A 13649-nucleotide genomic window follows, 5' to 3' on the forward strand; every position below is an offset into this window, starting at 1 on the left:
TACCTAAGAATAAACTGAGCTTCCCTGATAGCTCAATTGTTAAAAGAATCTGCCTGCAATGCAGGAGACTCTGGTTTGATTCCTGGGTCGGGAAGATCCCTTGGAGAAGGGATAGACTACCCACTCCAGTGTTCCTGGGCTTCCCTTTTGGCTCAGCTGGTAAAGAATCCGCCTGTAGTATAAGAGACCTAGGTTCAATCCCTGGGTTGGAAAGATCCCCTGGTGAAGGGAAAGGCTACCCACTCCAGTATTCTGGCCTGGAGAATTCCATGGAGTTGCAAAGAATCAGACATGACTGAGCAACACTGCATTCAGTAAGAATAAACTGAGGAATTCTTTCAAAATATTTGCAAAAGAATAAGATGAAATGTATGGGGGAAAGGTAACATAGATATTTCTATAGATTTCAAATTAATTTAATGGAAGCCACAGAGTTATAAAATTAACAAGCACAAAGGAAAAGAGACAAAATATATAAAATTAAAAAAAAATTTAAGCTAGTAAAAGACATGAACCTTTGAATTAAAAATCTACACAGAAAATCAGATAAGATTAATACTTATAAAGATTTCCATCTACATTAATTCAAGTAAAATTTGGTGGTGGTTTATTTGCTAAGTCATGTATGACTCTTGTGACCCCATGGACTGTAGCCTGCCAGGCTCCTCTGTCCATAGCATTCTCCAGGCAAGAATTCTTGAGTGGGTAGCCATTACCTTCTTCAGGGGATCTTCCTGACCCAGGAATTGCACCCAGCTCACCTGTAGAATGGGCAGATTCTTTATCGATTGAGCTACAATTTAGAACCATAAACTTTAGAACCATAAACTTATTCATCAGGAAAAGAAAATAGTATATATATATATATATATATATATATATATATATATATAAAGAGTACAGATTAGATTATAGGGGACTTTTCATTATTGAGGACTGGAATGAAAAAGTAAGATCAAGAAACACCTGGAGTAACAGGCAAATTTGGCCTTGGAGTACAGAATGAAGCAGCACAAAGGCTAACAGAGTTCTGCAAAGAGAACACGCTGGTCATAGCAACACCCTCTTCCAGCAACACAAGAGAAGACTCTACACATGGACATCACCAGATGGTCAACAACGAAATCAGATTGATTATATCCTTTGCAGCCAAAGATGGAGAAGCTCTATACAGTCAGCAAAAACAAGACTGAAAGCTGACTGTAGCTCAGATCATGAGCTCCTTATTGCCAAATTCAGACTGAAATTGAAGAAAGTGGGGAAAACACTAAACCATTCAGATATGACCTAAATCAAATCCCTTATGATTATACAGTGGAAGTGAGAAATAGATTTAAGGGATTAGATCTGATAGACAGAGTGCCTGATGAACTATGGACTGAGGTTCGTGACATTGTACAGGAGACAGGGATCAAGATCATCCCCATGGAAAAGAAATGCAAAAAAGCAAAATGGCTGTCTGAGGAGGTCTTACAAATAGTTGTGTGCCGGGGTCCAGCCCTGGCTGATCCAGGGTATTCGAAGCGGGGACGGTGTCGGCGAGGATCAGGATACAATAGCTTCAATTAGATATTAATTAGAGATATAAACAGTAATAGAATGAGGATAGGAAAATTCAGTGGAGAAAAGAGGCTGAGTAGCTTGGTTTACGCGGGAGACCAATAAAACTTCAAGACAAGAAGCTTGCACCACTTACATAGGCCGCAGGTGTCCTTCCGTTCTCCTGAAGGAGAGGAGACACTGAGGCCTCCCAGGTCGGATCTTAGAAGCCCAGGCATAATTAGTAAGCATGGCAGGCTCTGTGCTCCAGATGGAGACTCAGCCAGAGTTTGAGAGAGAGAGAGACATGGGGAGACCAGTATTTCGAGGAACTGATCCCAATTCTTTATTTTCCAGGGTCTGTTTTTATACACTGAGGTGTTATACAAAAGTCACGTGGGGATAGCAGTCCTGACTTTTATTAAAGTCAGGTGCTTCATACAAATGTATACAGAGGTCTTAGGGGTGTTACATCATCTTCTGGCCAGGGGACCTGCTGACAATTTATGACCCTCTCCTTGTGACAGCGGTCAGTCAACCAGAACACTTATTTCTCCAGGAGTGATTATTCTTAAAACAGACGCCACCCAAATAAAGTTACATTCCTATAGGGTGAGGGTGTAGTGGGTTTTAATTAAGGAAAGAATTTGCTTAGCCTAAGATCTAACATGATTTATATCAAAGGTTAATACTTATCTCTTCTATATATTCATTAATGTGTGTAAGGGCAGGGGATGTGGAGACTTAACAGCAAACATTGGCTCAACAAATGAAAAACCCTTCACCAATACAATTTGTAATCAGCCCACTATACTTATACTAATAGTTTTCTAACTTCTCTAAGGAACCTGTTTTTAGAAGGTTTAAAGCATCTCATGCCTCTCACAGTTGGGAGGCTGTGAGCAATCACAGGTGGCCGGACAAGCCTGTCAGGCAGGCTAGAGAACCTTCAGAGGAGTTTGTAAGTTTGGAACACTCCTGTCATGCCCAGGAATTATTATTCACTGGAGCTCTAGGTTAACTCCTTCTCCGAAAGAGGTGGTGGGGGACAGCCCCCCGTAAAGTCAGAGGTGTAGGTGAGAGCACAAAGTAGTAAAGTAGGCAGGCTCTGGTTATAGGGGTAGATGCTCAAGAATTTCCAGGGGGACTCCTGAGGCTCGATCCCACCTTTGCGTATGTCGAGCCTCCTTCCTCATGACCTTGGCCATGGGTGGAGGTCCTCCCGCTGGCTCCCTGCGGTTGTGAAAAGAAGGGAAGCAAAAAGCAAAGGAGAAAAGGAAAGATATAAGCATCTGAATGCAGAGTTCCAAAGAATAGCAAAGAGAGATAAGAAAGACTTCCTGAGTGATCAATGCAAAGAAATAGAGGAAAACAACAGAATGGGAAAGACTAGAGATTTCTTCAAGAAAATTAGTGATACCAAGGGAACATTTCATGCAAAGATGGGCTCGATAAAGGACAGAAATGGTATGTACCTAAGAGAAGCAGAAGATATTAAGAAGAAGTGGCAAGAATACACAGAAAAACTGTACAAAAAAGATCTCCACGACCCAGATAATCATGAAGGTGTGATCACTCCCACTCACGTAGAGCCAGACATCCTGGAATGTGAAGTCAGGTGGGCCTTAGGAAGCATCACTACAAACAAAGCTAGGCCATGGAATTCCAGTTGAGCTATTTCAAATTCTAAAAGATGATTCTGTGAAAGTGCTGCACTCACTATATCAGCAAATTTGGAAGACTTAGCAGTGGCCACAGGACTGGAAAAGGTTAGTTTTCATTACAATTCCAAATAAAGGCAATACCAAAGAATGCTCAAACTACTGCACAATTGCACTCATCTCACACTAGTAAAGTAATGCTCAAAATTCTCCAAGCCAGGCTTTAGCAGTATGTGAACCGTGAACTTCCAGATGTTCAAGCTGATTTTAGGAAAGGCAGAGGAACCAGAGATCAAATTGCCAACATCTGCTGAATCATCAAAAAAGCAAGAGATTGCCAAAAAAAACATCTATTTCTGCTTTACTGACTATGCCAAAGCCTTTGACTGTGTGGATCACAATAAACTGTGGAAAATTCTGAAAGATGGGAGTACCAGACCACCTGACCTGCCTCTTGAGGAACCTGTATACAGGTCAGGAAGCAACAGTTAGAACTGGACATGGAACAGCAGACTGGTTCCAAATAGGAAAAGGAGTAGATCAAGGCTGTATATTGTCACCCTGCTTATTTAACTTATATGCATCATGAAAAACACCGGGCTAGAGGAAGCACAAGCTGGAATCAAGATTGTGGGGAGAAATATCAATAGCCTCAGATATGCAGATGAAACCACCCTTATGGCAGAAAGTGAAGAAGAACTAAAGAGCCTCTTGATGAAAATGAAAGAAGAGAGTAAAAAAGTTGGTTTAAAGTTCAATATTCAGAAAACTAAGATCATGGCATCCGGTCCCATCACTTCATGGCAAATAGATGGGGAAACAGTAGAAACTGTGGCTGAATTTATTTTGTTGGGCTCTAAAATCACTGCAGATTGTGATTGCAGCCATGAAATTAAAAGATGCTTGCTCCTTGGAAGGAAAGTTATGATTCTAGACAGCATACTAAAAAGCAGAGACATTACTTTGCCAACAAAGGTCTGTCTAGTCAAGGCTATGGTTTTCCCAGTAGTCATGTACGTATGTGAGAGTTGGACTATAAAAAGAGCTGAGTGCCGAAGAATTGATGCTTTTGAACTGTGGTGTTGGAGAAGACTCTTGAGAGTCCCTTGGACAGCAAGGAATCCAACCAGTCCATCCTAAAGGAGATCAGTCCTGGGTGTTCATTGGAGGGACTGATGTTGAAGCTGAAACTCCAATACTTTGGCCACCTGATGCCAAGAGCTGACTCATTTGAAAAGCCCCTGATGCTAGGAGGGATTGGGGCAGGAGGAGAAGGGGATGACAGAGGATGAGATGGTTGGATGGCATCACCGACTAGATGGACATGGATTTGGGTGGACTCCGGGAGTTGGTGACGGACAGGGAGACCTGGTGTGCTGCAGTTCATGGGGTCACAAAGAGTTGGACATGATTGAGCAACTGAACTGAACTGAACAGTTTAGATAGGCATCAGCCACAGACGCATACTAGAGTATTAAGTGGATATCTTCTAATTTCTAAGGGAAAAAAATTTTGAACCTAGAATTCCAAACTCGGTTAAAATTAGTGTGAAAATAAAACATAAATCTCTCTAGACATAAAAGAAACCAGGGGATTCTGGATTTGCTTCCAAAATATTCTTCCTGAAGGTATTACTCAAGTTTTAGTGAAACAAATGGAGAAACAAAATAGAGCAAAATATCAGTAATAAGTTATGCTCACCAATCCTTGAAATATGGAAACCAAGACAGGTGTGTCAGCTCAGTTCAGTCACTCAGTCACGTCCGACCCTTTGCAACTGCATGGACTGCAGCACCCCAGGCTTCCCTGTCCATCACCAACTCCCAGAACTTGCTCAAACTCATGTCCATTGAGTCGGTGATGTCACCCAACCATCTCATCAACTGTCGTCCCTTCCCCTACTGCCTTCATCTTTCTCAGCATCAGCATCTTTTCCAGTGAATCAGTTCTTCGCATCTGGTGGCCAAAGTATTGGAGTTTCAGCTTCAGCATCAGTCCTTCCAATGCATATTCAGGACTGATCTCCTTTAGGCTGGACTAGTTGGATCTCTTTGCAGTCCAAGGGACTCTCAAGAGTCTTTTCCAACACCACAGGTCAAAGGCAGGTGTGTAGAGGAAAGTAAATTCTAAGGATCACAAATGCTAGAAATATGGAAACCAAGGCAGGTGTGTAGAGGAAAATAAGTTGAAGGGATGTGATTCGATTGTAGCTGTGGATATGAAATACAGATTGGGAATATTGAGGATGATGGTGGCTCAGACGGTAAAGAATCTGCCTGCAATGGAGACCCAGTTTCCATTCCTGGGTTGGGAGATCCCCTGGAGAAGGGAATGGATACCCACTCTAGTATTCTTGCCTAGAGAATCCCTTGGACAGAGGAGCCTGGTGGGCTACAGTCCACGGGGTCCCACAGAGTCAGACATGACTGAGTGACTAGACTAAGGGAGAAATGTTGAAAGGCATTCTTGGGGTTCTATATTGCCCAGGTCAGGGTATAGTTAGGTGACATATGGAGTAAAAACCAGAAGCAGAAATTTTAGCCAAGAATTCACATTTGTATGTGGCCACCATTGTTAGGCCATCCTTGAATCTCAAGTATGGTAATGGGTAGAAAAATAGGAAACACGATGAGAGGAGAAAAAAGGTGAATCCCAGTGATAATTCTCTAGAAATTGAGATTAACACTAAATTCTAGTTTCTTTTCTAAATCTAAATGTTAATTCTTCAATTTACTTCTTTATATCATCTTTCTCTATCTACTGCAATATATTCTTCCTCCCTTAATACTTCTCCATGAGTATCCAACATGTGATCTTCCAGAAACACAAGTCCAAATATCATATTCCTCAGCATGACATATGTATTTTCTTTTTCTTTAACCCAGTCACGTTTCATTCAGAATTAAGTTCAAACTCCATCTAATGAACTAAATGACTTCTGATATCTTTTTTTGATCTCTCTTACCCACTTCACCTCCTGGTATAGCCCCTCATTCCTTTATTTTTCCAGTCAAATATACTGCCTTGCCTGTAATTCCCTAAGTGTCCTCTACTCTCCCATGCCCATTCCTTCAACCAACACTTTTCTTACAGGGGAACTGAGACAAACTTTGGAAGAGTGTTAAATGTTAGGGTTTGGGTCTTCAGGAGCCAAATTTCTTTAGACAAGGTGAGTAGTATGAGGAAAGCAAATTATTGAATAATTTACATACCTCAGCCAGAAGTGAGATTGAGGAAGAGGCCACAGACAAGAAGAGTATTGCAGCAGGAACCACCTGAAATACATAAGTAAGGCACAATTTGATGACTATAAAAATGAGTTGGTTTCTGTAAATCAGCATTTTGAGCCAATGGGTGTATAAGTGAGCCTCATTTATACATATAGGTGTATAGGAGGGAGTGTGGTTATTTCCTCAACTTTCCGAATTCTGCTCCCTGCAAATAGTCTTTCTCTGCATATACCTACCTATTGCTTTCTTAATGCTTAATTATTGCTAGAACTTCCTGGATATTCTGTCCAAGGATATTAAGTATTACTTTTGCTCCGGTCATGTTTAATTCATTCATATAGTACAGTATTTATTGTATGACATTATAGGTACAGATTTTCTTTCATAACTTTTCACATGGATTGAGAATGCTCTAATTGCAAAAACTCTATCTTCTTCATTTCTGTATCCCAAGCACTAATTCAATGCCTAGAATATCCTAGAAAATCAGCAACAGTTAATTAAATATTGAATTAATGGAATCGATAGAACTCTCACTTATCCAAAAATATTATCATTTGCAAAATTTATTAGAAACAATTTAAAATATTATCTTTATGACTTATCTTTCCCTTTTAATTTAAAACTTACTTAATATAGAATTATTACATTATTTTAACATTTTGTTTGCACCAGATTCAAATATATGCAATTTTATTTGATTCATTATTGGGTAAAATTTTCCTCAGCAATAGAGGAAATTGGGCTGTATTCTCTCCAAATAAAGGCTGATTCTTGCATAAAGTTGCTGAGCCAAATTATGCCCATGAAGGTTTCTGACACTGGATGGGTATGTATGGTGGCAGAAAATGATTCATCCCCAAATATCTTCCTTATAACCCCTACATTGATTCTAGATGCTCTAATAATACCAAAAATAAAACTGCTAGCTCTCAAAATATAAAAATTATAAACTTTTTTTATAGACCAAAGTGAAAATTTCAGCAGGACCTTCTAAAATTATAGTTAATGGCAAATACTATTACTATACTTGAAATAATAGCTTATCCTTTATTTTATTTTTATTTCTTTAGCTACTATATTACTTATGGCAAAAAAAATGTAATTTTATAAAAGTTGTACAAACAAAACTAGTATACTATATGCATGGCTTAAATTTCATGATTGCAGAATATCCCCAAATATACCATATTGAAATTTCTTTGGAAATAGTAGATGACAGAATGACCAGTTAATTTTTACATCTTGCTTGGAAAAACTATTTTGAACAATGTCATCAGTAGTAACTTATAGTGTTACTCAAGTAAATGAATTATAATTAGTTTGTATACTGACCTTCCTACAAACTTGCTAAATTTATATTTTTGGTAGTTGCAGATGCTGTGTTTGTGTGTGATTCAGAGGAAAGTTTACACAGATCCTTTTAGGGTTTCCTGCATAAAAGATCATGTCATCCTTGAATAAAAACAGCATTACTTCCTTTACAATCTAGATGCATTTTTTAATTTCTTTTTCTTGACTGATTGTGCTGACTAGAAATCCTGGCACAGTGTTGATTAAAATGGTGAGAGGGTACCTCCAAGCTTTGTTCCTTCCCAGTATCGAGGGAAAAACATTTGCTCATTTACCATCATCAAATATTATATTACCTTAGCTTTTTAATAGATGCCCTTTGTAAGGCTGAGAAAATTCTATTCTGCTTCTAGTTTTCTGTGAGTTTATCATAAATGGGCCCAGAATTCTGTTGAATATTTTCTACATTTATTGAAATGTATATGGGGTTTTGCTCTTTATTCTGTCAATACGGTGGTATTATATACATTGTTCCCTGGAGAAGGAAATGGCAACCCACTCCAGTATTCTTGCCTGGAGAATTCCATGGACGGAGGAGCCTGGTGGGCTGCGGTCATGGGGTCGCAAAGAGTCGGACACGATTGAGCGACTAACACACACACAACACACATATACATTGATATTTTGGATCTTAAATGGGCCTGTGTAACTGGGAGAAATATCACTTGATCATTGTGGTTTATAATCCTTTTTCTGTGTTGCTGAATTTTTGCTAATGCTTTGTTGAGAATTTTTGCATCTATATTAACCAACATAATCTATAGTTTTATTTTCTCATGTTAGTCTGACTTTTATTATCAAGGTAATGCTGACCTCATAGAATGAGTTTGGATGTATTCTTTCTCTCTTTTCTGGAAGAATTTGGAAAGAATTGGTATTATTTTCTTTATTATTATTATTATTTTTTTGTAGACTTCACTAGGTAAATATCTGGGCCTAGGTTTTACTTTGTAGACAGTTTTAAATTCAATTTCCTTAAGTGATGTTTCTTATAGATTTGCAAGATGATAAGAAGCTTTGTGTCAGAATACAAATCAATTCACTGCTTCCTTCTTTGAGAAAGTTTTGCTATATTTTAAGTCAGCTGAACTAAACTGTGCTTAATGAAGTAACTGGTTTACAATCTGGTGCATGCTCCTTGTCATCACTGAGAAAAACAAATACTCCATGGATAAGTGCCTGACCATGGGTTACATTTTGAGCAGTAATAATATGTAGCATGAAGATTAATCAAGACACTGGCAATAAATCAATAACATGAACTGTACAAACCAGTAAAGGAAGGATTTATTATGTTATGCTGGGCTGTATCATCCATTTTCTTAGTACATTTAGGCTGCTACAATACAAATACCATAGCCTTGCAACAAATACCATAGACTTTGCAGGAGGCTTTCAAACAATAGAAAATTATTCCTCACAGTTTTAGAGGCTGCAAAGTCCAACATCAACATTCTGACAGATTGAGTATCTGGTGAGGCCCTTCTTTTTGGTTCGTAAATGGTCATCTTATTGCTATAATTGCACATAGTAGAAGGGAAAAGACAGTATTATGGGGTCTTTTTATAGGGCATGGACCACCTTCATAAGGGCTCCAGTTTCATGACCTAATCATCTCCCCAAGGCTCCACATCCACATATCATTGCTTTGGGCATTAAAATTCAACATCTGAATTCTGTGGGGATACAAACAGTCTACAGTGATCATGGAACTGGAAGATAGGGATTAGCCAGGTCTAAGTTTGAGTGAACTCCGGGAGATGGTGATGGACAGGGAGGCCTGGCGTGCTGCGATTCATGGGGTCGCAAAGAGTCAGATATGACTGAGTGACTGAACTGAACTGAAGGTAGGGTATGGAGTAATGAACTGAAAAGTCCTATTAAGGATTCAGAAAATACACTCACTCTCTTTGTTCTAATCAACTTTCTCAGCTCCTTTCACATGGTACCTCAAAGTAGTAACTTATGTATTTTGAGTTCAGTCCAGCATGGACAGATGTCTATTTGTCCCTATGTTGATCACTTCTTATAAATGGCTTTATCATATAGTACAAACAAGTTTAGGGGCTCCAATATTGAGGATGCAAAAAGCATGGCAACAGAGAAGGTGGTCTGGCAAACACTGCTAAAATATGTCCTATTTCTTCTCTGATATGATTGCTCTTAAAAATTACTTTTTGGGTGAGTTTGAAAAGCTTGTGGCAGATTACTTTGAAGGTAAATCTTTCAGGTAAAATTCACTTTTCCCAGACAGTCACATTTAGTTTTATTTGAACTTGTCATTTGAACCCGTTGTGGAGCCTTGCATCAAAAGTAACCTTATTTACTGTCACCTGATAGTATCAATGATTAGTTTTATATTTTGTGTTGATCATAAATTATCTGCAGAACTTACTAAAGAAGATTCTCAAAACATATGAATGATGGAGAAATGTATAAACTCCCAAGTATATCATTTAAAAACCAATGTTTATTCAGATATATGTATTCTTCATTAATATTTGTCATTCATTATATTCATGAAGTCCATGTTGCAAACAGTAGATGTGAATAAAGTGTTTAATTAACAGAAGATTGGTTAAAAAATATACATATGTAATTGCATACACGTATGTATACTCAGCTGGTTAAGAATCCACCTGCAATGCGGGAGACCTGGGTTTGATCCCTGGGTTGGGAAGATCCCCTGGAGAAGGGAAAGGCTACTCACTTAAGTATTCTGGCCTGGAGAATTCCACGGACTATACAGTCCATGGAGTCGCAAAGAGTCAGACATGACTAAGCGACTTTCACTTCACTTCACTTCATACAAGTATACAAATATGCACACATATATGTGTGAATATATAACATATATGTCACCTCATTAGCATAAAAAGATACTTCCATCACTGAGGACATTTCAGAGGCTTTAGGAGGTGTCTACTGGAAACTGGAGACAATGACGAAATATATTTTTTATATACCACAGAAATCCATTGTAAATCTTATCCTTGTTCGTCTCTAGGGAAGTTGTATTTTTTCTTTGGCTTCTTGCAAGAATTTCTTTTTCTTTGGTTTTGTTTAGTTTGAATATGCTATTCTACATATGGACTTTTTGGTCTTTATACTGCTTGCTGTTCTCTGAACTTTCTATATCTGTGGCTTGTTGTCTCTCAATTTTAAAACCTTCTTGGCGTAACTTTATCAAATAATTCAACTTCTTTGTTATCTTTTGTTTTTCCTTCTAGTAGTATAATTACACATATAGTACACCTTCTGAGTCTCACAGTGTCTGGATACCTACTTTTTTAAAAATTATTTTTCTGTTTTAATTTCAGTTTGGGAAACTTCTATTGTCCTACTTTCAAGTTTACGTGACTGAGTAGAAAAAAAGTTAGTTCACTATAACAGCTCTGTTTATGTCCCTTTTACTATGAGGAAAAACCATAATACACTACTGATTTACTCCAGATATTCATGGATTCAAAGAATTAAATGCATACAAATTTTGCATATGTTGTCAGTGAGCAACATAGTTTTATTAGATTGAGTAAAAAAAAAAAAAGCTATGGTATGGAAATAAAATAATACAATATCTATCTGATATTTTTATCTCAATAAGCTAAAATTGACATACATATAAAATAATGAACACACACAAATACACATGCATACACACATTTCTAAACTAGATTTATCCAGAGGGAAAGAAGAGCAGATTTCCAAATTGGGAACCCAGAGAGTTTAGATCCTTATGTAGTGAATTTATGGCCTAGAGTTCTTTTACTTCTGTTTAAGAATTTTTGGATTAATTCAAATTTAAAAAGGTTAGAATAAAAGAAGAGTCTGTTTACTTATGACAAAGCAGCAAAGTTTATTTTTTCTAAGGACAAAAAGGGCAACTAAGAGGAAAGCATTTTCAGATTCTAAACAATTAGCAGTTTAAGCAAAATCTGTCAAAACCAGATGTTGTTTTGACAATCCATCCTAAACAGATTTGTTTTGTATTCCTATATCTGGTTTCAAAATAGTGGTTAAATTGAAACAGAGTAGTCTTCTGTGAAGGGTAGACTCTGTTGTGGTTTGAAAAAAAGGGAGAGAGATGAAATAGTTTTATTCTATTTTCAAAGAACTGAATTACATTCGTATATTATTAATATCTAACAATTATTTTGGTTACTTCAAAAGACATAAAATACATTTTAAAAAGTCCATTTCTAAGAGATTTTTAGAGGGCAGTTCTTTATTATTATTGAAAAACATCTACTATTTTAGTTATATGTTTAAAATGTTTGAACCCTTACAACTTCTTCAAAATAAATTCTAGTTTGTACCAATTATGTTACATAACAAAGCATAAGCAAATCATCTGAACAATGTAAAAATTCTGTTAGTAACAAAGCAGGCACCTAACCAGTTATTTTTATTGATGTACAAAATTACCTAGAAGAAAACAAACACCAGAATATTGGCCAGCTTTGTTGAGAATTAATTTTGAAATTGAAGAAAGCCAAAGTAGAGACGGCAGTATGGCTAAGAAATGATCTAGCAATCTACTGTTAGAAGATCAAGGCAGGGAAGTGTTGGAAGTGACAGTGTTCCTTGGAGTGGCAGAGCAGGCTAACTTAACAAGGGACTTTACACTTCAAGGGAAAGGCAGTGAGTGCAATTCTGCTGAGCAGGTTGATAATTAAACTTAACAGCAAGTCACAAATACAGTTCTCTCTTTCCCAGGCTATAGACAGAGAAATGATGACTAAGAGGCTTACAACCTGAATAGTGCTAAAACAAATCAAACCTTCTAGAACAATATTCAAAGAGAATTTTGAAGAAATTTATCTTTTTGTACATGCTCAATGCACAGCATTTAAAACCATTATTTGATTTATTGAAAAATAAAATGATAGTTTAGTAATAATGTTCAAAAAATTCTATCTGTGTCTATTAGAGAAGTATTTTTCCAAATGATATTTCTATATGATCAATTTTAGCCATTTAAGTTATCCTGTAAGTTATCCTGAATCATTTTAATGAACATTTCCTCATTACAAAACCAGGTTGGTGCTACTGCCTTCTGTGAAATTTACTTAGTTTTATCAGTCTTCCAAATACAGCTTTTACCTTTTGTTGGACTCTTATTTTGCAATACTTATTACACAAAATCACAGCTATTTGAAGAGTTCTGGAGTATGCATTCAAATAAAAAAGCACTTATCTAAATATCTTTCAAAGTATTTTATGAAGTAAACAGTGATATAACTGGTAATCATTCGAATTCTTGTGATATTTAAGAGTTTTCACGTATTTGCCAACTTAGCATGGTTGAATCTATGCTTGCTTGTCAAGATTTGGAATAGACCCCATAGATTTACAACAGAATGATGAATATCTTCAAATATCTAGACAGCAAACTGTGGCATTTGCTTATTTTCATGGTATAAACCCACTCACTATGGACTAGTTTAAACTACCCATGAGTCATCACTGAACAGAGTTGGGAAAGACGTACACACAGTTGAGCACTATTCATTATACATTATTTCCAGCTTACAGACATTACAGACAAAAATAAATTTGAGTATATATAATAGCTAAATGTACTAAAACCATTAGAAAGTGATGAGTTTTGAGTATTACTATAATTTTAGCACAATTTATTTAATTGTAAATTTATGTAATTTATTTTTTTATAATGGCTATGTTTAAAAAGTGGAGAAGGCAATGGCACCCCACTCCAGTACTCTTGCCTGGAAAATTCCATGGGCAGAGGAGCCTGGTAGGCTGCAGTCCATGGGGTTGCTAAGAGTCGGACACGACTGAGCGACTTCACTTTCACTTTTCACTTTCATGCATTGGAGAAGGAAATGGCAACCCACTCCAGTGT

This window comes from Bubalus bubalis, chromosome 2, assembly GCF_019923935.1.
Source record: "Bubalus bubalis isolate 160015118507 breed Murrah chromosome 2, NDDB_SH_1, whole genome shotgun sequence".
Lineage (NCBI taxonomy): Eukaryota > Metazoa > Chordata > Mammalia > Artiodactyla > Bovidae > Bubalus > Bubalus bubalis.